Raw genomic sequence first — 26812 nt, 5'->3', positions numbered from 1 at the left:
ATGGATCACACATCGCGGAGAGACCCTCGCGAGCTCTTCCTCATCCCCTCGTGGAGGCGAAATCAAGGGGCTAGTCTCTAGTCGCACACTTCCTTCGTTTCTGTAAATTTTCCCACTTCGCGTAGCCCTGAACATCAATGTAACTGCATAATCTACTTTTCACATAGTAGAATTTTAATCCAAGTGTTCAGAGACTTTACGTACTTACCTCACGGTCCTTTGAGAAAGCATCACTCTGCCTTGCTATAGCTGACTGAAGTATCTACCACAAACTCAGTAATGAATCCTCCTATAATTCGATCAAGCCAGTGATCAACAATGCATGTGATCTTATCCTACGATGCTTCTAATTTGCACACCAATTCAAGGGTTCACACAATAGGACCATCGAGCTTCCGCCTTCCTTGGCTATCTACTAGCTTCGCGATCCACTCATACAGCTAAGTAGGGAAAGACGTGAAGAAAATTTTGTGGATCTTTATGTATAGGGAGCAGTCTAACCACTCTTCTTTCGATAGTCGCAGACTCTTGTTCTCCTGTGCCATGAATTCATGATTTTTCCTATCCAACCACCCTTCAATCTCCTTCTTAGTTGGATTCTATAGATGCGACATAAGACATCTCTTTGCAGATTCCGGTATCGGCAACGGAACCATTTGTTGGCTTGATGGGTCCTGACCTAGGTTCAAAGTTAATTATCCAAACAAATCCCTATACTACTGGCCCTTTCGGCAACAGCTCGTGGAGCGCGGACTGAGGTATCACCCGAAGCAGTATGGGGGCATGTTGGAACCAAGTTTCCACACCCTTGAGATGTCTGAGGGGCTGACTTAGTCCAACTAGGAATGTATTTGCGCAGGTCACTTCACGCATTGCCCTAACCTGTGAGACCATCACGATCTGTTATAATTGCCTTTGCACAACCCTAACCAAGGGATGAGATGCTTTCACACTGCTAAGGCAGCGATCTACCTATTTCCTCAAGTACACCGTGGATCTTTCTTATCTTCTTATAACTGTTACTTAACTTCGCGTAAATAGATACTTATATTATATTCACTTGTTCACCACATTCATATGAGTTCATGTAGCAAATAAACAACAAACTTGCAATTCATACCCAATATACATTAATGCATAAAACAAGAAAAAGATACAAAGAATGATAAGAAACTTCTCTTTATTATTTCTCCAATGGTTACAGACTTGACTCACCCTTCCCACTCAGCTGCAGGGGTCTATCCACTCAGCTGCAGACTACTAGGCCTCTGCGCACTCAGCTAAAGAGCCTTCTCCTACTCTATGACCCAAAGACACGACTTTACACTTCCACTTAGATTGAATGCTTCTTCTTCATTCTCTTTTATTAGATTCGATGTCTCTTTACAACTTAGAGCCTCACTCTATTTATACAATCCCATGGTCCATGGACCATGGGTAGAAATCTCAAGCTGACATTACATTACAAAAGTAAGGGCAGACAACCCTATGACTCAATTACAACTTCGCGCTTTGCGCCCACAAATCGCGAAGTCTTTACATCGGACTTAGTAAAAACTTGGGCTTTAAGCCCCAAAACTTGCCTTGGGGGATCTTGCACCCAACAATTTACTATATCAATATCTATAAGAAGATATTCAAGGGTTTTACTCTCAAGAGGAGAGGTTTTTCCCTGGCTTGGAGCCAACACCTTCTATATTTATTCTATTGTTGATCTTCTAGTTTGATAATTGTTCGATGAATGAATAACGGACTAACATAATAAAGTTAATTGAAGAAGAAAATACAAACTGTTATTAATAATTTTGATAAGAATAACTAAGCCATGAATTTCCCTAGATTCTTCAACATGGTATCAGAGTTATGGTTCATGAAGGGCATGAAGCAGATAAACTATATAATGGAAAAGACTTTGAAGAAGTGTTCATCCCAGTGAAGGGTCATGATGCCTATATATCACATTCTCCATTAGAAAGGTCTCAATACTATCACAGTGAACACTATCTCAGAAGAAGTGTCTATAATATAGTCACAGAGGAAATATCTACAATACAAATATGTCTATATCACAACCTCGGTTCGAGCATATCATAGTCTCGGAAGAATCACAGTACATCACAATCCCGAGTATGATGAAAACACAATGCTAGTCCAGTCTTGAAGCAGTCATGAGGATGTGGTGTTAATAAAAATAATGTCACTGCAAATTCAAAAAGATGCCACTTCAAAAACATCACCTTGACTTAATTCATAACACGACAACAATCTTAGAAATCTCCTTCTCTAATATACCACAATTTTGATAATACTTCAGTCTCAGCCCATGATGATGCTCCAGTCTCAGCCTATGGTGATGCTATAGTCTCTGCCTAACCTCGAGCTACCATAGTAAGAAAGGTCTCACTGATTCAATGTCATCACAGTTAGATGAAGTGATCCTCGAAAGATCTGAAGTAACCAAGTAAGTATTAAAGTAACCAAGTCAAAGATATGTATGAATCTCTAATATTAGCTAGTTTAATTTGTAACCTTTAGATAGTCCATGTGATTCTTAGAAATTAGTTTAGATATGAAATAAATTAAATTGATTGTATATATTCTATAATAAATCTAACTTGAAAAATGAATGCATATTCTTGGTACCACCGTTTTTCTTGAAAGCATGTATTGTGGGCCGCTATTAACTATTATAAGGAATGACTTGCTAAATGATCAAGGAGTATTAGAGAAGGCATCACAAATGTTTGTCAAAAATCATAGGTATGTCTCTATTATAAAGTTTTTTTATTCTCTTTGTCAAATCCTATCTAAACTACTAACGCTCATCTTGTTTAGCTCTCTTGAATCGTAAAATATTCTTGTTTGAGGTAATTCATCATCTGATGAATCTACCAACTTATTCATCTCTAAATTCTTTGAATGAAAAGAACTTTGAAAGGTTCTCTGGAAACCCTAACCTACGGGAATATTGATAGGATGTTAATCCCTAAACCTTCTTAAGGATATTAATGATAAAAAATTTCTACAGTGATTGATAAATTGATGATGTGTGATACCCTAAACCTAATTAGGGCTATCAATGAAGAAATTTCTATACTTGTTGATTTATTCATTATGTCATATTCAAGTTTTTGATATGATAATGAAAGCTTTAACCTATTAGGGTTGAAATATTGAACCCTTGAAGTTCTGATAGAATAAGGATTTTCTTTGAAAATGAATCAAAACCCTAAGTTTTGGTTAGATCTACAAGCAAGATTTGTGCCATGAAAAGTCCTAGGAATGAAACCCTAGGTACATGTTTCTTTTCCTAACTTAGTCTTAGTCAATGTATTGTCTAACTATATAATGTGTCTATACATGATGGCTATCTCCTAGAAATATGTGTTGATCAAATTTTCTAAAGATTATGGGATCTAGGGTTTGATAGCCAAGCCCTAGTCAAAGTTTGAAAGTTCTAGGATGATGATTGAAATCTATGGTTTGTAACTAAATCCTATTAATGATTAGATTCTCTAGTATGTATCTATAAATTATGTGTTGAGAATTTATAGATGGAAAATATAGAGTTTATGATCCAAATTTAAAAAGGAATGCAACAAATTACATATATGACCATAAATATAGAGATGCAACAGAAATAACACTAAATTTCATTAATATGAGATACTGAAATATGCTTACAAACAGAATGGAAATAAGACTAGCTCGAGTGACGATAGCTTATCTCTAAGAAGAGATGTGGCGGCTACATGCCTCTGAACTGTGTTACAATGAGGCTTGAGGGCCCATTTATTATTGAGAAACAATGGAAAACCTTAAACATCCAGAAACCTAACCCTAGGAGATGAAACGCCAAACTATGGGCCTATTGGGGTAAATTAGTACATCAACTTCCCGAGGTTGTAACTTTGGCATATGATCTCCATTGACACACACAATACCTCATTAGAAATATCTATCTGAATACTACAATTGTTGATAGTAAGTATCAAGTTGAAAATTCATATTCACAAATGGTGATTTAAAAAAATAACATCATTTAGGGCCTTAAAACAGCTTCGGAAGTTCAGGACCCAAAAAACTGCCAAAAATAGTAAACTGTGCTACAATTAAGGAAACTGAAAAACTGAAAGACAATGGTGGGGGTCCAAGTGGAATAGGAGGGTGGCCACCAATATCCACCTGGATCAATTAATCTCAAACCCTAGTAAGAAACTCTTTAGATATGTTGATAATTGATTGAAAATCTAGGGTTTACCAAAAACTCTAGTAGATAGTCTATCATATGGTTTCTTAAGTTATCTAATCATGATTGAATTGCTGATATGACTTAGGGTTTTCATCAAACCTGGTCTAGATGATTCAAGTAATTACGAGTATAATCTCTTGATGATTATGAAAATTATAAATGCTTCCTCTACTATAAAGTTTTTGTTATGACCAATTCATGCTTCTACAAAATTGGTTTTTACTTGTTGTCTAAGTGGTGCATACACATAATATTGGTAAAGAAGTTAGTAAAATAAGTTGACATGATCAGCATGAGATCAAGGAAGCTATTGGAAGAAGCCTATATGACTTAAAGGTAAAATGAGATATGTATGCTTGTATTTAATTTTATAACGTCATGTCATATGGTTGTAGGTAACATGGATCACTAATATCTTAAGAAGCATGATCAAAAGAAAAAGGATATCCCCCTATGAAAAGATGCAGAAAAGCATAAATCACACTAGATGAAATCAACATAATATGTTCTCATATAAAGTATGAGGTGGTTGACTACAATTACAAGAAATCTAATTAGAAACCCTGAGAATGGAATGAGTGAGGAAGGAAGAGATCGTGAGCTATGCAACCATGATGAAGGTGATCTACATCCAAAAGACCAAGAAGAGTTGACTAGGAAATATCCCAGAAAGACATAAAGATTCTTATGAAAGTCTGAAAAAGATGGAAACCCTTAACGATGTATATCTTTGGGAAATGTGTCAACAAGTATGCAGGATGTTGATACCTACTGAAAATATGTCATGATAAAGAGCCATCTTGAAAGGTACGATTTGATTTAATGATATGTTTTGATTTCTTGAATAATATCTAGATAAAGTTCATGCAAGGCTACTAGAAAAATATTTTTAAGTACAAGTACATCCAACATTCATGCGATGGATAGAAACTCTTGAAAGAAGCATGAAGTGAAATATGTAGCCATATGATGAAGGTTCCAGATATATACTAGGAAGGCCACTTTCCATGAAGAAAGGAATGACATGACAAAATAAGAAGGAAAGTTATCAATGGCCGTTGCCCTACAAGGAAGAAGCTCAACTAAACTTCATGACATTAAGGAAAGAAGTTGATCAAGCAGTTGAAGGACCCACAAAGAAGAAGTTGTTGATGAAAGAAGAATCCCTAATTAAGAGGGATCCTTAATTGAGTCACCCTTGATTAAAAAGGAGTGATAGATGTGTTTTTCCATTTCATGTGTCATGCACTAGACTAGGAATAACAATTGTAAGTCTTAGTGAAGGTCATGAATGGAAATGTGGACACATGATAGACACAACATTCTTGTCTTCACCTAGGAAGAAATAATGGAGGATTGAGTAATCATCTGGCATCTGATACTCTTTGAGGATGTGTAGGGAATCCAAGATAAGATTAGGAAAGAGGACCAATATTCTTTGAGGGATAGGGACCCAAGATAAGTATAGTCCTAGAAGGTCGTACTCAGTGAACACCCGGGTGGGTATGTACCTTGAGAGACAATGATGTAGGTGTCTATCATGATTGGTCTCGCCAACATTGTGCTATGATCTATTGAGAGATAGATTTGTTAGTCAAGGCCTTGCTATGTGACAATGTTGGTTATAATGATGCTATACAAATGGATTACAATTCCAACTCTTTTTATGAGATCTCTTTAGTGTTGAATAGCCTTGTACCATTTAATGATTACCTCCCTATTTAAGAGAGAGTGTTGAAGGAAATTTAACTAGCCTCGGTTTTCATTATGACTTGTAATTATAATGTTATGAAGAAAATTTGTTATTCCTTGCATCATGGGTTACATGAGAAATATGTGTTTACCATAGGTCAAAGACTTCTTCTTGATGTCTTTAGGATTTTATGTTACATCATAAGTATTATGAAATTCATAATATCAAAGGCTAACACTCCAATACAAGTGTCACTATCCTCATGTAAATCCTCTCTATGAAAATGAAGTCATCTCCTTCTTGATATGTCGGCCTATATTTAAGGCACTCTTGTCGGCTCAATACACCATCGTTGACCCATATATATAAGGAGTAATGTGGAGTCAATTGAGAGAAGTCTTTGGATCAGTTCATATATTACAGTCAGCGAAGAAGGAAACGAAGACACAGTGAGCAAGGTAATATCTCAGAAGTGTCAAGTTCTCGGAAGTCTGTTCTCAGGATACATAGACAACGTGTCAAGTTCTCAAAAGTCCATAAGACATCCTCAGTGATATATACCAGAAGTATGTAAGCCATCTATGGTGATATATCTTGAAATTCTATAAGCTATCCACTGTGATAGATCTCAGAAGTCTCTCGGAAGTTTGTAAATCCATCAACTGTGACATATATCAGAACTCATTGAAGAACTGTGAAAATATATATACACAGTGATTGAATTCTTGGTGGTGGCCTATCTTATCACTATTGTATGGAATGACATAATATAAGAACTATGGAAGTTGAGAAAAGAAGGTGTCAAAGACAGTTACTGGACAAGTGAAGACATAAGGAGAAGGAGTACAGTGATATCAAGACATTGAACTGTAGACCAAACAGAGGAGAGGATAGTGACAAACATCTTGGAAGTAACCTCGTTCATATTTTGTGAATGTTCTTGGTATTCATCATCTAAATATCTATAAGAAGATATTCAAGGGTTTCACTCTCAAGAGGAGAGGGTTTTCCTTGGCTTGGAGCCAACACATTGTGTACTTGTTCTATTGTTGATCTTCTAGTTTGATAACGGTTTGATGATTAAAGAACACACTAATATAAGAAAGTTAATTGAAGAAGAAATCACAAACTGTTATCAATAAGTCTGATAAGAATCACTAAGCCATGAATTTCCATAGATTCTTTAACAATTATGACATGGATGTTAGTCTCAGTAGAGGTTGAATTCTAATTAATAGATACAATATCTTGATCTTTGGAACATGTGGCTAACATGTGTGAGATGGTAGGGAAACATTCTTGGTATTAGCATGACAAGGTAACAATTAATTTATTTATAACGAATACTTGGGTGATGTGATAACACTTAATATGACTCAATTGCAACAAAGAAAATCTAAAATAAAAGAATTGGGTGAGAATTCCTTTGGCTATGTTTGGAAACTACAACTCCAAATGAATGAATGTTTTGCATGAACACATGGAGGCTTCTTAACCTTCATTTCATCTAATATTATGTGGATATGTGTTATATTCATGAACATGTATTTGATAGGTATATTAGCTAGTTTCTAGTTATAGTTGGATCCATCAAGGGAATTGGAGTTCCATGAGAGATGACATGGATGTGTTTAGTTACAAGGAAACGTGCTTAGCACAACAATGTAAGATAATTGGTATATTGTTATATTTTTTTATGCACTGAAAGTTATGTGTTTATGTTAGTATGATGTAGGGATTGCATGGAAAAAGAGATTGCCATGAAATCTTAAAGAAGGCTCAGGTTGAAGTTTTCTTTGGAAGCGTTGGGAAGCCATGGGGTTGAGTGATGGTGTTTGTTGCTAGTTTTTTTATCTCGATCTTTTGCAATTTGTTTGTGCTTGATTTATGGTTTTGATTATGTCTGGTGCATAGCCATACCACTTTTAATGTGGTGTCGTATTGCTATTGGTTTTTCATGGTTTCTCTTGTTTACTTCTTGGTCTGCCTCTTATGTTTTGAGGGTCTTGGGAACTGGTTGTGAAGGAGAAAGTTAATGGAGCTCGAGGAGATCTATGTGAAACCTAACATGTAAGGTAAGACCTAGGTGAAGCTTAGTGAATGTATAATGGAAGTTGAAGGCAAGAATATGAGAGGTAGTTGGATTTGTTGGATAAATCGACAATGCTGAGAAAATCATGAGAAAGGTAATAGGAAAGGTAAAGTGAATGGATTTGAGGCATTCAGTTCCTTGGTTATGTTGGGAACTATTTTTCTCAATGTTGTGCATGTTGTGCATGGATAAAGGGAGTTTTCTTAACCTACACCTTATGATATTTGGTAATTATGTTGTGATCATCATTATGCTGATGTGTATATATGTATACATGTATGTATGTATGTCGTTTTGGGACAAGGTTGTCAGAGATCATGATTGTCTTATGTTAGCATTTACATGTGTATATATATGTATGTATGCCATTGTCCGATAGGGTCATTAGGGATCATGATTATTTTATGCTAATGTTTATATGTATATATTCATGTATGTATGTCATTGTATGACAAGGCCATGAGGGATCATTCTTGTGGAGGAATGATTGCTTATGAAGGTGAATGACATGAAGAAGTTCATGGTATTATGAGGAATCGAATGAGCATAGTAACCCTGACATGTCTATGACGTCGGTATCATGTGGATATGAATTGATACTATATGTTTATACTATGTTTATGTTTATGTTATGGATAGGTAATGTTGGAGGATACATCACCAAAATTAAAGCAAGGTGATATGCAACATGCTAGGACAAGCATGGATATTGCAAAGACAATAGAAGTGAGGGTTCTTGGTAGAGTTAGTGTGTCATCTCTAGATGTGCAGTACTACTATTTTGTATTTGTTGTACATGTTGTACCTATAGTGTTGTGTGCATGTTCCATATGAAATCTTGCGTACATATGGTGTTGTGTGCATGTTGTACGTGTGGTACTATGTACATATATTGTTTCATGCATGTTTCATATGTGGTACTGTGTACATATAGTGTTGTGTGCATGTTGGATATGCAGTGTTGTATGTTTTGTGTTGTGTACATATGGCGTTTTTTGGATGTTGTATATGTGGCATTGTGTACATGTGGTGTGGTGTGCATGTTCTGCATGTGGTGCTATGTGCATGTGGTGCTATGTACATGTGGTACATGTGGTGTTGTGTGCATGTGGTGTTGTGTACACGTTGTGTAGGTGGTGCTGTGTACATGTGGTGTTGTGTACACATTGTGCAAGTGGTGTTGTGTACATGTGGTGTGGTGTACACGTCGTGAAGGCAGTGTTGTGTACAAATTGTGTTCGTGATGTTGTGTACATGTGGTGTTGTGTGCACGTTATGTAGGTGATGTTGTGTACATGTGGTGTTGTGTACACATTGTGAATATGGTGTTGTGTACATGTGGTATTGTGTACACGTCATACACGTTTTTTTTTGCACATGTTGCACTGTGTATGTGTGTTGTGTAGTTGTGGTATCGTAACATGTGTATTCATTGTATTATACAGTGTATACATATATCTATTGTGTTGTACATCGAGTATAGGTGTATGTGTTGCGTTGTACACAGGGTGTGGTGTACGTGTTGTGTTGTACACTAGGTGTAGGTGTATGTGTTGTGTTGCACACCCGGTGTAGGTGTATGTGTCGTGTTGTAAACCAGGTGTAGGTGTATGTATTATGTGGTGTTGTACACTGGGTGTAGGTGTATGTGGTATGCCGTGTGTGGGTGTATACATGTGATGTACATTGTATGTATGTGTATGTGATTGAAGAGAAGATAAGATAATGGGTGCTTTCTGGGTTTGGAAATTGATCTGATGTGTGTACAGAAAGGACAAAGAACAAAGGCAGAAGCAAAGAACCGATTGAAGGATATGTATCAGTATTTTATTTTAGTTTTAATTTCACATTTTATCTATGACTCTGATTTATGATGGTTACATGTGATATATAATTTTGATTATGATGGTTGTGTTTTGAGCTAACCAGATGTGATATGTTTATAAATGATGATTGGATCAAACAACTAGCTTGACTTGTTGTGGTAGACGTTGGTGTTCAGATATGAATCATGCAATTCACCCAATTCCACATTAATTTTCAACCAAGGGTTCTATGGGTTATTTCAATTCTATCATGAAAAGTATATGCAGGCCACAATTTCCCTACCCAACATTGAACATTCAATTATAAACTTAATAATGTGTAACAACAAGAAATAATTGTAACAACAAATAAGAGTAACAACAACTTATGACTCATCACAACACAATGATAATCATTCAAAAAATAAATAACTCAACCAAAATAAACCTATACACACATCTATTCCAACAGAACCTCGTCAGGAGAGTGGGCCCAACTCCCTAATCGGGGCTGTGGAAAAGTCAAGAATTCACGAAATGCTCAGAAGATCATAATTTCATTAATCAAAAGGGTGTTACAACGTATGTTGTTACAGACTCAAATTTAACATAATTCTCTACGATCTTAATTGTTGGCTTTCACAGCTCGTAACTCTACTTATACAATTTGTTAACACTAACAACCCCTAGAATTACGACAACTATCAGCCTACAATTACATAGTGGTTTTCAAAGCAAAAAAATATATAAATATAACAGTGTGTTGATTGAGAGATTGATCAATCATTGCAGTTGATGTCCTAGGATAACATTGCCAGCTCGATGGTCACCATTCATTAAACCACGGTCCTGATCATTCTTCCTCCAAATCTGCAAGAATAATTGAATTAACAAGCCACTTAGGAAAAAATCCCCTATGACTATGCTTCATTGATTAATGATTCATAATGAAATGACAAGAGGTATACCTATGTGGTTTAGAATGTAAATTGAACAAAAATGCTGTAAAATGGATACAGGAAATAGGGTATAAAGGTGGCTAAAAACATGCAAATTTAGCCACCAACATCTCCCCCCAACTAGTCTTTCTGCATGTCCTCATGTAGATCGTTGCCTGCGCAGATCTGGGTTGGAGTTGCGGTGATCAGCATGAAGCTGTGCGAGATCATATTTTGCAGCCATTTATGTCCCCATAGGCTTATATCCATATGTGTCGAGGACTTCCTTCTACCAATCCTCACTTACCATGCAAGATGGGGTATGTTGGTCGGCTGGTAGCCAGATAATGGGGAACCAGAACCCCAAACCCATCCATCGGATCCCACAAAGCTCCATGCATACAATATACCAAGGTACTTTGTTTAAAGCCAAATAAAAGTTGGGGGCCCAAAAAGTTTCACGTGTCTGACAACTGATGATGATAGCATCCACCGTTTCTAGCAATTGTCCCGAGCCTCCTCCTGACAACTAAAAATTTGTGTTGTGCACATGTCAACACACAATTTTTGTGTTTCCAGCATCTGTCCATTTTGTCCTTTGATCTAGAAGAAGGTATGGAGTTTGTTATATACATTCACAGACTAACAATTCTCCATCTGAAGGACAAGTGGTCTCTTTTCTTGATTTTCTTCAAACGTGTCGAAGGCCTTCTTCCACTTAACCTAATTGAATGTGTAGGAGGTAAAGGCTCTTAAATAAATATCCCCCACGTATGGAACCAGGTTGAATGATTGATCATTTCCCAGAAAGTAATCATGCATATAGAGTTTGCACATCTGGTGTTGGTTTAAGGTATTGTTACTCTTCAAGATACACAAAAACTTTATCAGTTCCTCTATTACAGGGATGATTTCCTGATGAATTCTTTCTAAACAAAAGAATAAATATTATTCATCAAGGAATAGAGCATAGTTATGAGCAGGGGGTCAAAAAGCCAATACTTGCTACACCATAGTGAACATTTCTTCCTTATCAGCCTTCAATAGTTACACCTGCTCTTCTAGTTCCTCAATTTTCTTCTACTACTTCTGCTACTTTCGTTTCTCTTTCTCTATTTGTTCCATGTAATAAGTAACTATTTTCGTGGATTTCTCATGAACTCCCCTCACTTCTTCCCAGTGGGCTTCTAAAGGAATGGTCCCCCGTTGAAGGTGAGATGCAACAGCTTGCCATTTCTGAATTTTTGCAGTCATCAAAACTTATTTTGCCTTGATCAAATGCAAAAATGACTCGGTTTGTGTAGCCATGGAGGTTGTGGGCTTGTCTTCGGTCTGAAATGTTGCTGAAATGTTTTCCTCCCCAGGTTTCACAACATTCTTCTTGTGTCTCCTCACTTTTCTCCATAAGCACAGTACTTGCCTCCTTAGCTTGATGGTTTCCATTTTTAGTTGCATGTTTTCTTTGAACTGTGACTAGTACCTTTCTTTAAGAGAAGGCCTTCTTTTTACACATTGCTCAATAAATTCTTGTTTGATAGCGACCTCCTCCACTAGTCTCGTAATTGGTGTGGGGTTTGGTAGATTGATGTTAATGAATTCATCAACCGGCTCTTACTTTATCCTGATTCCCTCTATTTATTACTCAACTTGGGAATATTCCTAACATATTCTCCTTCAAGTCTCGTGACCTCCATGTCTTCCCTTGGTGGCTCTGGAGTCATTGCAGGCCTTTTAGGGGTAGTGTCTTTGACACCCTTTTCTTGCGACTCTGCTTTCCAACCTTCTTCTCCTTTGGGTATCGATACCTCCACATATTCCCTTGGTGGATCTAGAGTCACTACATGCCTTTGCGAGGTAGTGTCTTCGACACCCTTTTCTTGCAACTGCTCCACTACTTAACCATCTTCTTTCATCTGCTCAAAAGTTGTTTCTAGACATTGCGGGTTAGTTTCAACAACAACATTCTCCTCTAATGGCCCTGTGGAGATAGTATCAACCATAATTTCTTCAGTTTGTCCTTCGGTCAGCACTGGTTCTTGTGTGATAGTGTCGACTACCAATCCCTCAATTTGTGCAATTTGTTCACTAGTTGACACTAGATATTGTGTAACAGTGTTGACAATGGTGCATGTAACTGCCTCGAAAAATTTTAAGATTGGGGGAGAGGGTTTTTATTTCACCAGGCATCTAGGGGAATGAAACTTCCTTGCCCCTCTTGGAAAATATGCAATAAGCGAAGAACACAAATTTTTTTCTTTAATATCCATTCTCTTAGTACCTGCTACCTGAAGCCCTCCTTCTCCTATGTTTACTGGCTGGTATGTGCTCCCTTCTTCTTTTTCTGTTTGTGCTTCTTCCAATTTTTCCTCCTATTCAATAGTTGACACTAGTTCTTGTGGAGAAGTCTCGACTGTGACATCTATTTCTTTGAGGGGTTCCTCATTAACTCGAGGAGGTGATGTTGGTTATTATGTGTAAGCACCACCTACAATTTCATCCAAGGGTTGTGTTTCTCCCCTCAAATTGGCAGTCGACGTTGGTTCCTGTGGAATAGGGTCGACTGCATTCTCTTCTATCTCCATTGCTTCTACTCCCATTGGGCTAGCAGGCAACGTTGGTTCTTGTGGATCAATGTTATCTACAGCCTCTTATTTTGCCATTAGTTCTTCCTCATCCTCCCTTTCAGGCATCATAGCCACAACTTCTTCCTCTGCTAGCTTGGTGAATTATGGCCAAGCCATAAAAGTTCGAGATAGAGCATGCACCACCAATAGTCTAACCAGCCCATTATCCGTAAGGACCTCTAATGCTTTTTTAGATTGATGAGAAGACTGTGCCATTAGTTGAAGACTATTCCATAGAAAATATCGCATGTCTAAAGAATGAGCATGTACATGCTGAAAACGAAGGCATGTAAAAAGCTTGAAATGACATTTAAACAAGGTAGAAAATTTGCCTTCACAAGTAATATACCTCATGACAAAATATACCACCTTAGCCCATGGGTGTGGCAGAGACTTTCGATCATACACCCTAGCCTTCTGGACCGCTGTTTCTCCATCCTGCAAAACCAATTTCGAGAATTCTAGAAAAGGAGATTTCCAAGAAAACCATTTATGCCCTCCTTGCGGCAACCCGCTTACAGTCAAAATGACTTCCTCTGTGACGAAAATATCCATCCCATGAACTTGGAATGATTTCCATCCAAGTTTAATGTGAATTTTACTGTGATAGCTTCGTCAAATCCCTGCAGCCTCTCAAAATACACATGCCATCCTGCATCTAAAAGTACATGCCACACGTCTAGATTGTGTTGAACCTGAACTGTGTTTTCTGGTTCATGCCTAATAGCTTTCCTGCCCATTCTGCAGTTGCTCAGTAGCAGCAATTGGAGTAACAAAAAGACCTTTGAGGAAGAGTATCGACATTTAAATTTTCAGTGACAAAGTTGTGGTGGTGACAGGGTGCAGTGATAGTGAAATACAGGAAGATAACAGTGAAATATGCAAAAATCCATAGTAGATTATGGTAATAATGAGTGGAAGTTATGGTAATTGTTTCAAAACATTGGAAAGTACCGTCCATTAATACAATCATACTTATTTCAAGTCCCGATGCATATAGGTAACTGTGCAAAGTATGGTGAGGGTCGTGGAGTGTACGCACTAGCACAAGGTTCAATGGTGATAATGACAAGTCATCACTATGATTTAATTATGGAATCTTTGTGTTTATTATAATACCTCCCCCTACTAAGGGATGACTATCCACGGTCATGTCGATTCATGTCAAATGAATTATCAATCAAATTGATAAAGTCGATCAGGGACGTACCTGACGACTTACCTTGATGGAGTAACAACAGTGAAGGAGTAACAACATCGGAGGGAGTAATAACACTGGAGGAGTAACAACACTAGTGAAGTACTTAGATGAAATCATCACGAACATAGTAACAACACCGAAGGAGTAACAACACCAGTGAAGTACCTGCAAGAAAAATAATGATAGAGTAGTAACAACATTTTATTATATATATATATATATACACACACACACACATACACATACATTTTTTAAATCAGAGGTGTAGAGGAAGAGTTCTCTGCACTAACAATTTCAAAACCAGAATTATCAGAGAAATTTTTAATAAAGGAGTCTTTAGAATATAGATGGTGATACAGTCTGAGGTGGTGTCCATTTATGAGTAGAGGAGTGTGTGCCTCATCAATTGTTATAAGTGTAACAATCATGTTATCAAACACCGTGTCAACTTCATATGGTCCCATCCACATAGAGCAGAGTTTTCCTTTAAAATATTTGAACCGAGAATCATAGAGAAATGCCCAATCTCTTCTTTGAAACACATTTTTCTTAATAAATTTCTCGTGCCATTTAGTTCGCTTCTGCTGAATTGCAGCAGTATTCTGGACATCTACCAAACGAATTTCATCTAACTCATTTAACTGTTCAAGTCGGTGTTTCTGGGCTTCTGAAAGATCCAAACCTACTTCAAGGGCTGTCCCGAGCATCTTAATTTTGAATTCCATAAAAAACGAAGGGGATTTCCCATAGACAAGCTCGTATGGTGAAAATCCTGTTGTGCTTCGCCATGTTTTTCTATATGCCCATAGTGCCTCAGGAAGACTTTCAACCCAATTTCGACGATGGTTCGCTATGGTATTTGTAAGAATATTCTCCAATACCTTGTTTGTGCTCTCCACGTGACCATTCACCTGTGGATTATATGGAGATGTTACCATATGATTGATTCCATACTTCTTCATAAGCCCCGCTATCAGATGTGATGTAAACTACACTCTCCATCTGAAACTATCTCTCTAGGAGCTCCGTACCAAGCAAAAAATTCTTCAAATAAAAAGTCTGAGATAACCTGTTCTGTTGCTTTCACAACAGCCTTGGCCTCTACCCACTTTGTCACATAATCCGTGCAAACCAGAATGTGAACTTTCTGATGTGAAGGCGGATTGAACACCAATGAAATTGATAGCCCATTTTTCAAGGGGTTCAAGAGCTAGTTGAGGTTGTAACTACATCTCATCTGCCCAACCAAGCTGACCCGTCCCTTGGCAACTTTCGAACCCTCAAACATAATTCCTTACATCACGAAAAATAGAAGGACAATAGTACCCCATTTGCAACACCTTATGACTTGTCTTCTTATCTGCAAAATGTCCCCCACAGGGGCCATCATGAGCAGCTTTCAGGACATCATAGATGTCATTCTCACTTATGCAATGCCAAATTTTTTGGTCGGGTCCTGTATAAAAGAGATATCATTCTATCCATGAATAGCAAGCACTATTATGGACAATATTTCGTTGTTATCTATATGGTAGGTGTTGAGGCACTTTTCCTGTAGCAATATAGTTAGAAATATCTGCATACCATGGAGTGTGAGTAGGAATTGCAAAGAGATGTTCATCTAGAAAACTATCCTCTACAGGCGTACCTTCATCACTAGTATCCCTCCTAGATAGGAAATCTGCAACTACATTATCTTTTCCCGGCTTATCTACAATCGCAATATCAAATTTTTGAATTAACAGTAACCATCTTGTAATAAGGCCAGGGGTTATTGGTTTATTCATCAGATACCTGATAGTTGTATGATCAGTGTGCACAAAAGTAGGATATCGTGTAATGTAATGCCAAAAATTATTAATAGCATAAATAACAACCAAGAAATCCTTTTCAGTCACCATATAGTTCAATTCAACAGGAGTCAAGTTCTTGTTGACATAATAGATTGCGTATGGTTTCTTGTCCTCCTATTGTCCCAGGACTGCCCCTACTTCTGTTTGAGAAGCGTCTAGAGAGATGTGAAACGGGAGCTTCCAGTCAGGAACATGTAATATCGGAACTTTATAAACTAGTTCTATGATTTCCTTAAAGGTTTCTTCACATTCATTTGTCCACACAAACTCTTCATCTTTAGGTAACAATTGAAAAAGTGGGAATGTTGTCTTAGAATTTTTTTTCTATAAAACACATGTAATAGCCAACATAACCGATAAAGCTACATACTTGTGTCAGTGTCTTGGGTGTAGCAAAATTCAATATTACCTCTACGTCAGTAGGATCAACCCAAATTCCTGCAGCTGAAAGCAGGTGTCCCAACATTATTCCTTCCTCCATCATCATATGGCATTTTATTATAATAAGATAAACATGTGTTTTCTTACATAGTTTAAGTACTTTCTCTGATTTTTCTAGACCTTCTTCAAAAGAATTCCCATATAGAGTGAAGTCATCCATGTAGATTTCAACACTATCATTGATTAGATCAGAAAAAATTCCTAATATTTTCCTTTGAAAGTTAGCGGGTGCAATACAGAGACCAAATGGAAGGAATCGGTAAGAAAAGGTTCCCCAAGGGCATGTGAAGGTAGTTTTATATTGATCCTTAGGAGCTATTTGTATCTTATTGTATCTGTTGAATCCACCTAGAAAGGAGAAGAAAATCTTTCCGGATAATGTATCAAGGACCTGGTCAATAAAGGGTAAGGGAAAATGGTCTTTAAAAGTCACCTTATTTAATTCCTTGTAATCAACACAAATCTGCCACTTTCCATTCTTCTCAGGAACAATGATCAGTGGGAAACCTATTGACTATTTGATATCAGATAAATAAAATCCACATCTAATAGCTTATGTAATTCATATTTGACAATGTTTTTTAAGGCATGATGCATTCTTCTCTATGGCTACCTAACAAGTTGAAATTCTTCATTAATATATATGTGATGAGTACAGAAATCAGTAGGGATGTCTTTCGTATCTCTATACTCCCAAGGAAAGAATTCTTTATGTTCTTGAAGGACCTTCATCAATTGTTTGGTTTGGGAGGGTGAAAGGTTAGGATTAATATTCAATGTTTTCCCTGGTTCAATTTATATAGAAATATTGTCACGAGGTACAATTACAGGAATATTTCCAACTTCTGTTTCTAGTTCCATATCTTCCTGAACATTGCAACTCATGGTAGATTCTAATAGATGGCAAGTTGGATCAGAAACAGAGTTGTGACTACTGAGAAAGGTGTTAATGGCATCATCCTCCATTTCATCCTAGAAACAAATAACCTTACTGATGGTAAGCATAGGTATATATTCTTCATTCTCAGGTTTGAACTCTTTCATAGGTAGAGATTTGTGTATCAAGCTAAATATTGGTTTATCTGACAAACTTGGTTCTGTAGGGGGTATAGGATAAGATTATTTGTAAATTCCCCATTATATATTAACATATTTGTTATGCAACCATCTCACAAAATAGAATAAAAGATAGATGAGCGCCTTCAAAATCAGCCCCTTCAAGGGGGCAACCTCCTTTACATTACACAAATGAACAATTCTTGGATGATACAAATGACTAAACCCCCTTTCTATATATAGGAGTCTAAGGGGTCACAATATAATCAAAGAAGACATAACAATAATAACATAAGGGCACAACAATAACAATAGTGGGTTTCTATGGGGCACACTAATAACAATATGGGGACAATAGGGGCACAATAATAACAATACGGGCTACAATGACAATAGTAATGGGGGATTCACTAGTATTATAGGGACCTAACATGCCCCTCTCCTTGAGAAAAGTGTTGTCCTCAATGCTTAAGTAGTTATGGATTCTTCTGTATAAAATTCTCATCCTCCCATGTGGAATCTTTAGTGGATAAGTTCTTCCACTTGATGAGATATCCGAAATTGATTGATTTCATAGCTATCGTGTTCTTGTTTTTATGACTGCTTCAGGTTCTAGTATGATTTTTCCTTGCTCTTCAAGTTCTGGAAATATTGTTTGAACAGGGATCTTGTCACCTATAACCTTCTTTAAACATGAAACATGGAAAATTGGGTGCACTCGGGAAGCTGCAGGAAGCTCCAATTTGTATGCCATAGTACCAATATTTTGTAACACCATGTACAAACCATAATACTTTGGTGATAATTTATTATCCATCTTAGCTTTCTTGAGGGACATTTTTTTATATGGTTGTAGCCATAGGAATACTAAGTCACCTATATCAAAACTTCTTTCCCTGCGATGTTGATGTTCCTGTTGTTTCATTCTATTCTGCACCAATGTGAGGTTATCCTTTAAGAGCTGGAGAACTTGTTGTTGATGCTCGATGTGATGTTCCACTGATTGAGCCTTAGAATTTTATCTTAAATATGATGTGATGGATGATGGATGATATCAATAAAGTGCCATAAATGAGGTCATTTTTGCTGCAGTGTGGAAGGAAGTGTTATACCACCATTCAGCCAGAGGCAACCATTTGACCCATTGTGTTTGTTTATCAGATACAAAGCAACGAAGATATCCTTCCAAAAATTTGTTTACTATCTCAGTTTTTCCATCAGATTAGGGATGATAAGATGACTATGAGTTAACTGAGTACCTAGAAAAGAAAATAACTCTGTCCAAAAATTTCCAGTGAAAATGGGATCTCTGTCTCTTACAAAAATCTTTGGGTTTCCATGTAACTTTTGAATTGTTTCCATAAATGCAGTAGAAACTATATTGGATTTAAATGGATGCAATAATGCACAAAAGTGTGCATACTTGGTAAGTCTGTCAACTACCACCATGATGACACTATTTCCTTCAGACTTGGATAAACCTGTGATAAAATCCATTGAAACCTCCTCCCAACATTTTCTTGGAATGGATAAAGGTTGTAATAGACCTGGGGTATTAATTATTTCAACTTTATTTTGTTGGCAAACCAAACATTCCGTCACCAAATTTTGAATATCCGATTTAAGGCCATCCCAAAAGAATTCCTTCTTAACCCTGTGGTAAGTTTTTAAAAATCCTAAGTGTTCTCCTAAGGGAGAAGTGTGCAATTCCATAAGAATATTTTGTTTGAGTTGGGAATTATTACATAGGTATAAGCGATCTTTGTACCATAATGAATCATTTTTCTAGCTAAATGTATCAGACGTACTGGGATCTTGTTGTAACTTTTGAATGAGTGCCCACACTTCTTCATCATTCTTCCATTCACCCCTTGCTTTGTTTATAAATCTGGTTAGATAATAGAAATGGTGCACAACAATGCTTCCACATCCTCATCCTTTCTTGAGAGTGCATCTACCACAACATTTTTCTTCCCTTTTTTGTAGATGATTTCAAATTCATAACCAACATCTTTGTGACCCAGTTTTGCTGCTCTTCAGAGGATAATCTTTGTTCTAAAAAGTAATTAAGACTATCATGATCCGTTTTTACCTTGAAGTGTCTTCCCATTAGGTAGGGTCGCCATTTCTTACGTGAATGTAGTATTGCCAACATTTCCTTCTCATAAATAGCTTTGTGTAAATACTTTCCTTTGATTGGACGACTTTCGAAAGCAATGGGTCTTTCATCTTGCATTAAAACAACACCAATTCCATTTCTTGAAGCATCAAATTCCACAATAAAGGTTTTTGTGAAGTCCGGCGTAACTAAGACTGGTGCTTGGCACATTTCCTCTTTAAGATGTTAGAAGGCCTTTGTTGCTTCTAGAGTCCATGAAAATGCAAATTTCTTCAATAATGTTGTTAGAGGTGCTGCTATTCTACCGTAATTCTTAACAAACTTGCGATAATACCTTATCAACCTGAGAAATCCTCGTAGATTCTTTATGGATGTGGGGATTTTCTATTCCTTAATGGTTTTTATTTTGCTAGGGTCTACCTTAACACCTTCATGAGATACAATATGACCCAGATATTCCACCTCTTATAATCCAAAGAAACATTTGGAGCTTTTTGCATATAATTGTTTCTCCTCCAATAGTTTGAGCACCCTGTCAACATGTTGAACATGATCCTTCCAAGACTTGTTGTAGATTAGTATATCATCAAAAAATACTAACACAATTTTTTTAAGGAAGGGTTTGAAAATGGAATTCATCAAACCTTGAAATGTAGACGGTGCATTGGTAAGGCCAAAAGGCATGACCAAAAATTCATAATGACCCTCATGAGTTCTAAATGTTGTTTTCAGAATGTCTTCAATCTTCATTCTGATTTGATGATATCCTGAATGAAGATCCATCTTGGTGAAATAAATTGATCCATGCAATTCATATAATAATTCATCAATGTCAAGAATGGGAAATTCATCTTTAATAGTGAGCTTGTTGAGCTCCCTATAATCCAGACACATGTGCCATGATCCATCCTTCTTGTGCACCAATACTACTGGAGCAGAGAAAGAACTTTGACTAGGTTGAATTATACCAGCCTCTAACATTTCTGCAACCATGCGTTCAATTTCACTCTTTTGGGCATAAGGATATCTATACGGCCTGATGTTTGGAGGAACACTTCCTGTAATCAAGTGAATAGAAAGATCATGATCACGAACAGGTGGGAGGCCTTTGGGGTCTCAAATACCTTGGAATGATTGTCCAAGAATTTTTGGAGATCTGGAGAAATAGATGATTTTGATGTCGGAACCTCTAGCGAACATAATTGTGCAATTACACCTCGTTGCTCCTTCTTTAGAAGTTTTTTCATACCATTAGAGCCGATTATCTTTCCCGGTTTCCCTGTAATACACCTTAATTCAACTTCCTTTCCTTCCACACAAAATTTCATGAAAAATTCTTAAAAATTAAAAGCTATTGTACCCAAGTATTGTAGCCATTGGACTCCTAGTACAACATCAGCAACACCCATTGGAATGGAAAGTAATGGGCTACTCAATACATATTCTTCCATGGATAGCTTGATATTATGGCACTTTCCAAAGCAATTTATGGTTCCTCCACTTGCAACCATCACTTGACACTTTGGTGCTGGATATAGGAAGCAATTCAATTCCTTGGCTATCTTACAATGAATAAAATTATGGGTACTTCCCGAATCAATCAACACTATTACCTTTTTCTTCTTGATATGTCCTTCTATCTTGATAGTTTGAGGAGTGGTAATTGCAGTGAATGCATTACAAGATATGGTTAGATTCATTTCTTCTTTATCTAGGGTTTTTTCCTTGTGTATATCCTCTTCTTTTGACATTTCTTGTTCCTTTTCTTCCTCCTCTTCACAATCTATGTAGAATAATTTCTTCTCAGCACACTTATGACCTTTAGTGTATTTTCTATCGCAACTGTAATAAAGCCCTTTTGCTCTTTTTTCTTCCAATTGTTGTGGTGTCAAACTTGTAGGTTGTGGAAGGCTAGGGGTAATAACGCTTCAATCTTTATAGTTGTCAGTGGTAGGCTTCCTGGTTGCCATAATTTTGCTTTCCATTTTTCTTGCTAAGTTGAATGCCTTCTCCAATGAATCAAGTTCCCAAAGGCCAACCTCATGTTGGATGTTATCCTTTAAAGTCCCTATGAACACATCAATCCTATGCTCCTATGGAATATATATTATCCTTATTTTCAATTTTTGTAATTCCTCAATGGGCTCCATCATTGAACGCTTTTGTTTGAGATTTATCAATTGGCTAAAAAAGGTGTTGCTTTTTGTATCCTCATAATGTGCTATCATTTCTTTTGTAAAAATTTCCTAAGTGATAATTTGTTTACGAGAGAAAAGCCATCGATACCATACAAACTGATTTGGTTCCAAATATAAAGTTGCAATACGTACCTTTTGTGTGTTTTGCAACATTATGGAGATCAAAAAATTGCTCCATTTGTAGTATCGATGTTCCGGGATCCTTGCCATCAAACTTCCTCATATCGATATTTGGAACATGGTGGGTCTTCAATCCAATGTTAGAGTCTATGAAATCATGATTAACATTTACTTTTTTCTCATCATGAGTTTCCTTTACTACCTTTTCTCTGTTCGTAAAACTTTCTTGTAGCAACTTTGTCAAATTTGTCTTCAAATCGTCCATTTTGCCTTCCATCTTAGCTTCCAAACCATCCATATTAGCTTCCATGACATTCATCTTAGCTTCCATGCCCTTCTTTAAACTATCCATTTTATCTTCTACTCCTTTCCTTAAACCATCCATCTTAGCTTCTGTTACTTTTTGTGAGAGTGAATTTTGTTGCACTTGGTCTTGTAATTTTGATATATCATGTTGCATTTCTTCCTCTTCTTCATGAGTCATGCTAGAGATTCTAGGTTGCTTACTAGGTGTTTCAATTTTCTTTCTTCGGGGCATAAATTAATGCTAATAATGCTTCACTATGCCCTTTGAATTCCTTCAAACTAATTTTTCAAACCAATCTTACGCAAAATTTAAAAAAAACTACACACCTTTTTTCTCTTTGTAAGAGCTCAATATTGAATTTGTTGTATCTCTGTAATTGTGGATCTCCAAGATCTGAAATTCTATTCTAAAGTATCTCTTTGAGTTGTCTTTCTAACCCTGCAAGTCTGATCAATATTGAATTCTCCAAGGAAGAGTTATGCCAAATCCCCATGGTGACATGATTATAGACTAGTTTAGTAGAGCGAACTTGTATGAATTTCACATGTCACTATTTCGACCTTAGTACCTGAAACTGATATACAAAAAACTACAGTCTGTCCTCTTTCTGAAACTTCTTACGAAATTTCAATCTAATTCTAAGAACAAAAGTTATGACAATTTTCCCTAGGTCACCTGTTTGAGATATAATTTGGGATCCTGCAAAAACCCTAACTTCCTTGGATCATATCTTCGAAAGTATAGTGAGAAAAGATCTAAAATTCAGACCCGAGGTTTAAATCGTTTTAGGCTCAAATGGGGGTTTTTTTTTTGTAGCGTCTGAAACATCGCAGAAAAAAAGTTATAGCGAAAATACCACGATGACCTGTTTGGAGCAGCGAAACCCTAGAATCCAAAGCTCTAATACCAAATGTTATGCAACCAACTCACAAAATAGAAGAAAAGATAGATTAATGCCTTCAAAATTAGTCTCTTCAAGGGGGAAACCTCCTTTACATTACACAAATGAACAATTCTTGGATGATACAAATGACTAGACCTCCTTTCTATATATAGGAGTCTAAGGGGTCACAATATAATCAAAGTTGACATAACAGTAATAACGTAAGGGCACAAAAATAACAATAGTGGGTTTCTATGGGGCACACTAATAACAATATGGGGACAATAGGGGCACAATAATAACAATAAGGGCTACAATGACAATAGTAATGGGGGAATCACTAGTATTTTAGGGACCTAACAATATTTCTATACCGACACCCAATGTAAGCATCTGCAGCCACAAGCCAAGGTCTTCCTAAAATAAAAGGATGTCCACCAGTTGGGGATTGGGTATGTAAAACCAAAAGGTCGACAGGGTATTGCCATGAGTCTATTGAAATAGTTATATCTTCCAGCTTCCCTGCCAATCTTATAGTAGATTGATCTGTCAATTCTAGGACAGTGGGAGTTGGTTTAAGGTTTCACTGACCCAAGGTAATCACATTTGTAGAGGTTATGACGTTAATTTCTTCCCCCAAATCTACCAGTACATTTAGGATATCAACCCCATTAATCTGTACTGTCAGAATCAGGTTCCTTCGATCCCCATATTTTATAGGTATAGGTTTTCTCATAATGTGAATAGTGAGTGGATCCTTTGGTTTTCTGCCAGGTTTCTTAGAGCAATATTATTTAATTGTTTTGGCATAAATCGGTACGTCCTTCATAGGCTGAAGAAACAATATTTTGACAAATAAATTCTATAGTTCCCCTAAAAGTCAAATTCAGGACGAGGACTTTGTTTGCTCAATGGTAATCTCTCAGGCTAAGGTGGGCTAGTCTGACATCCTCTAGTAACAATTGTATGCAAAGGGGTTTGTTGTTTCATAGGAATTTGTATTGCATCATCCCCATTTGTTGTAGTAGAATCCCTAGGTTTTGGCTCTGAGACTTCAACATCGATATGTTCAACAGTTACTAGTGAAGTTTGAGTATTCACCACCCAATCGGATCAGATATTTAATTCGTTACATTTTGCGGTGGCAATAATATATGAAGGGAGGTTGAGTGTCTCAACCTGCTGATCCACTCTATTGTTTGGATTTGGATTGGATTGAATAGGCAGTTGTGGACGAAGAGGAGGATTACTAGTGGACGCATTAGAAGGAAGTTGTAGCTATTGTTGTGGCATAGGTTGGGAGAATTGGCTTGAAGGAGGATGAGGTCCATGCTAGTTCTGGGACCATGAATGGTTTGAACTAGATTAAGGGCACCATGGTTTCCAGGGAATTGGATATTGATTTACCCATGACCATGAAGGTGAAAAAGGTACGTACCAAGGCCCAAAATTAAAATTATTAAAATATTGAGTAGGGTCTTGAGGCATACCTTGATTCATGTTTTGTGGCTATGGTCGCTATGGTTTCCTTGATCCCATGAAATATAAATGATCTACTTCTTCATTTATTCCATTAAAAACTGCCTTCTGCCCAGGAATAGATGGACAGGTGCTAGTGGAATGAATTTTTTCACATATCGCACAAGTCTCGATGGAATCAATGTGAATTCCTTTAGCGGGTGCTTCTTCCTGCATTGAGGGTATAAAATGGACAGAGCCTTCTTTGCTTCCATTTTCTTTTGTTTCGCCTAAAAAATATCCAACTGTGATGACAGTGTGATCAGGATATCGGTTCTCAAGTTGTCCAACAAGTTCCCTTTCTTCTTTTGTAACTTCATCGCTGGATGTCTTGAGAGTTTGGATCCCTTGCCTATGCCTCGCAGCTCCTCTTGAACTCTTGATGCACAATTCGTAGATGGTATCAAATTCCTATTTATATATATCTCCTTTTCCTACTACTTTCAATAGTTCCAAAGATTCCTCCCTCAGTGCCCGGAGAAATATTATTTTTATGATATTCTTATCCAGATCACTATGGCCTGATCTATGCAAACTATATAGAAAACGTTCCACAAATTCCTCCATGTTCTCATCTTCTTTCTGCATAATCTTAAAGATTGTTTCCTTCACGTCTTGGGATTTGTTGTAGTCTTGATATTTTTCAAGCAAAATTATCTTCATATCATCACATGCAGTAATAGATTTCCCCTGAAACCCATAAACCATCTCGAAAGATGTTCCTTTCAAATTAGCAGGGAATATCTTCAATTTCTAAGCATCAAAAGTATAATCATACCCCCGAGAGACAAAATCGAATTCAAAAAGGAATGTGTCTAGATTCTCAAAAGAAATACCATGGAAATTAGGTAATGCTATCAAAGGAATAGACTTCATATTCACATCACCTCTCATATCTCCAATTGGGAATTTGATTGAAGAAGTTGCAGAGCCATGAATATCTTCCAATATTCAATTGGAATCTCAATAGGTTCTAGCTTGGTTGTTCTATAACAGGTGATTGAGGTTGTTTAACAACACTTCCTTGATCAAATGGTGTAGAGAATTCCCTCAAATCTTCTCCCTCTGAACTTGCAATATGGAGTTCCTCAAATCCTCTACTTGCTACTTCTTCTTCCCTAAATTGCACTTCTGTTATTGGTGAAGGTTCTGGTTGTGAAACTCATTGCTCTCCATATCTCATATGAGATCTCACCCTAATATCAAATCATGACGATGCCCCTGATTCAACTCTTGAAATGATCTCTTGGATGTAGGTTTTTATTCCTAGATCTTTCCCTCTTCTTTTCAGGGGTCTTCCTCTACCCCTTTTATTTGTATCTCTATTCATGCAATCAAAAAGTAAAAGGAAAACACTTAAGAAAATCAAAATCTCATGACTTGGAGTGGGGTGAGAAATTCCCTCCCCAGGACGAGAGAGTGGCCCCTAAAAATTATAAAAATAAGAAAATAAACCAATCTCAAATATAAGCTAAGGACATGAAATAGGGTGACATTAAAACTTCCCTTCCCAAAAAGAGAGAGAGGTTCCTATGAAAAAGATAACAAGACAATCTAGTGCTTAGGACCCGGAGCAGGGTGAAAAACTCCCTCCCTAGGATGAGAGAGTGGTCCTAGAAAAAAAAACAAGAAATAAAACCAACCAAAATGATCTAATGCTCAGGACTTGGAGTAAGGTGAAAAAATCCCTTCTCAGGATGAGAGATTAGTCC

The sequence above is a fragment of the Pinus tabuliformis genome, chromosome X (genome assembly GCF_031772625.1).
Source record: "Pinus tabuliformis cultivar Carrire ecotype Pingquan chromosome X, CPIR1, whole genome shotgun sequence".
Lineage (NCBI taxonomy): Eukaryota > Viridiplantae > Streptophyta > Pinopsida > Pinales > Pinaceae > Pinus > Pinus tabuliformis.
The sequence above is the reverse complement of the archived record's forward strand: the minus strand, read 5'-3'. Positions refer to the sequence as shown.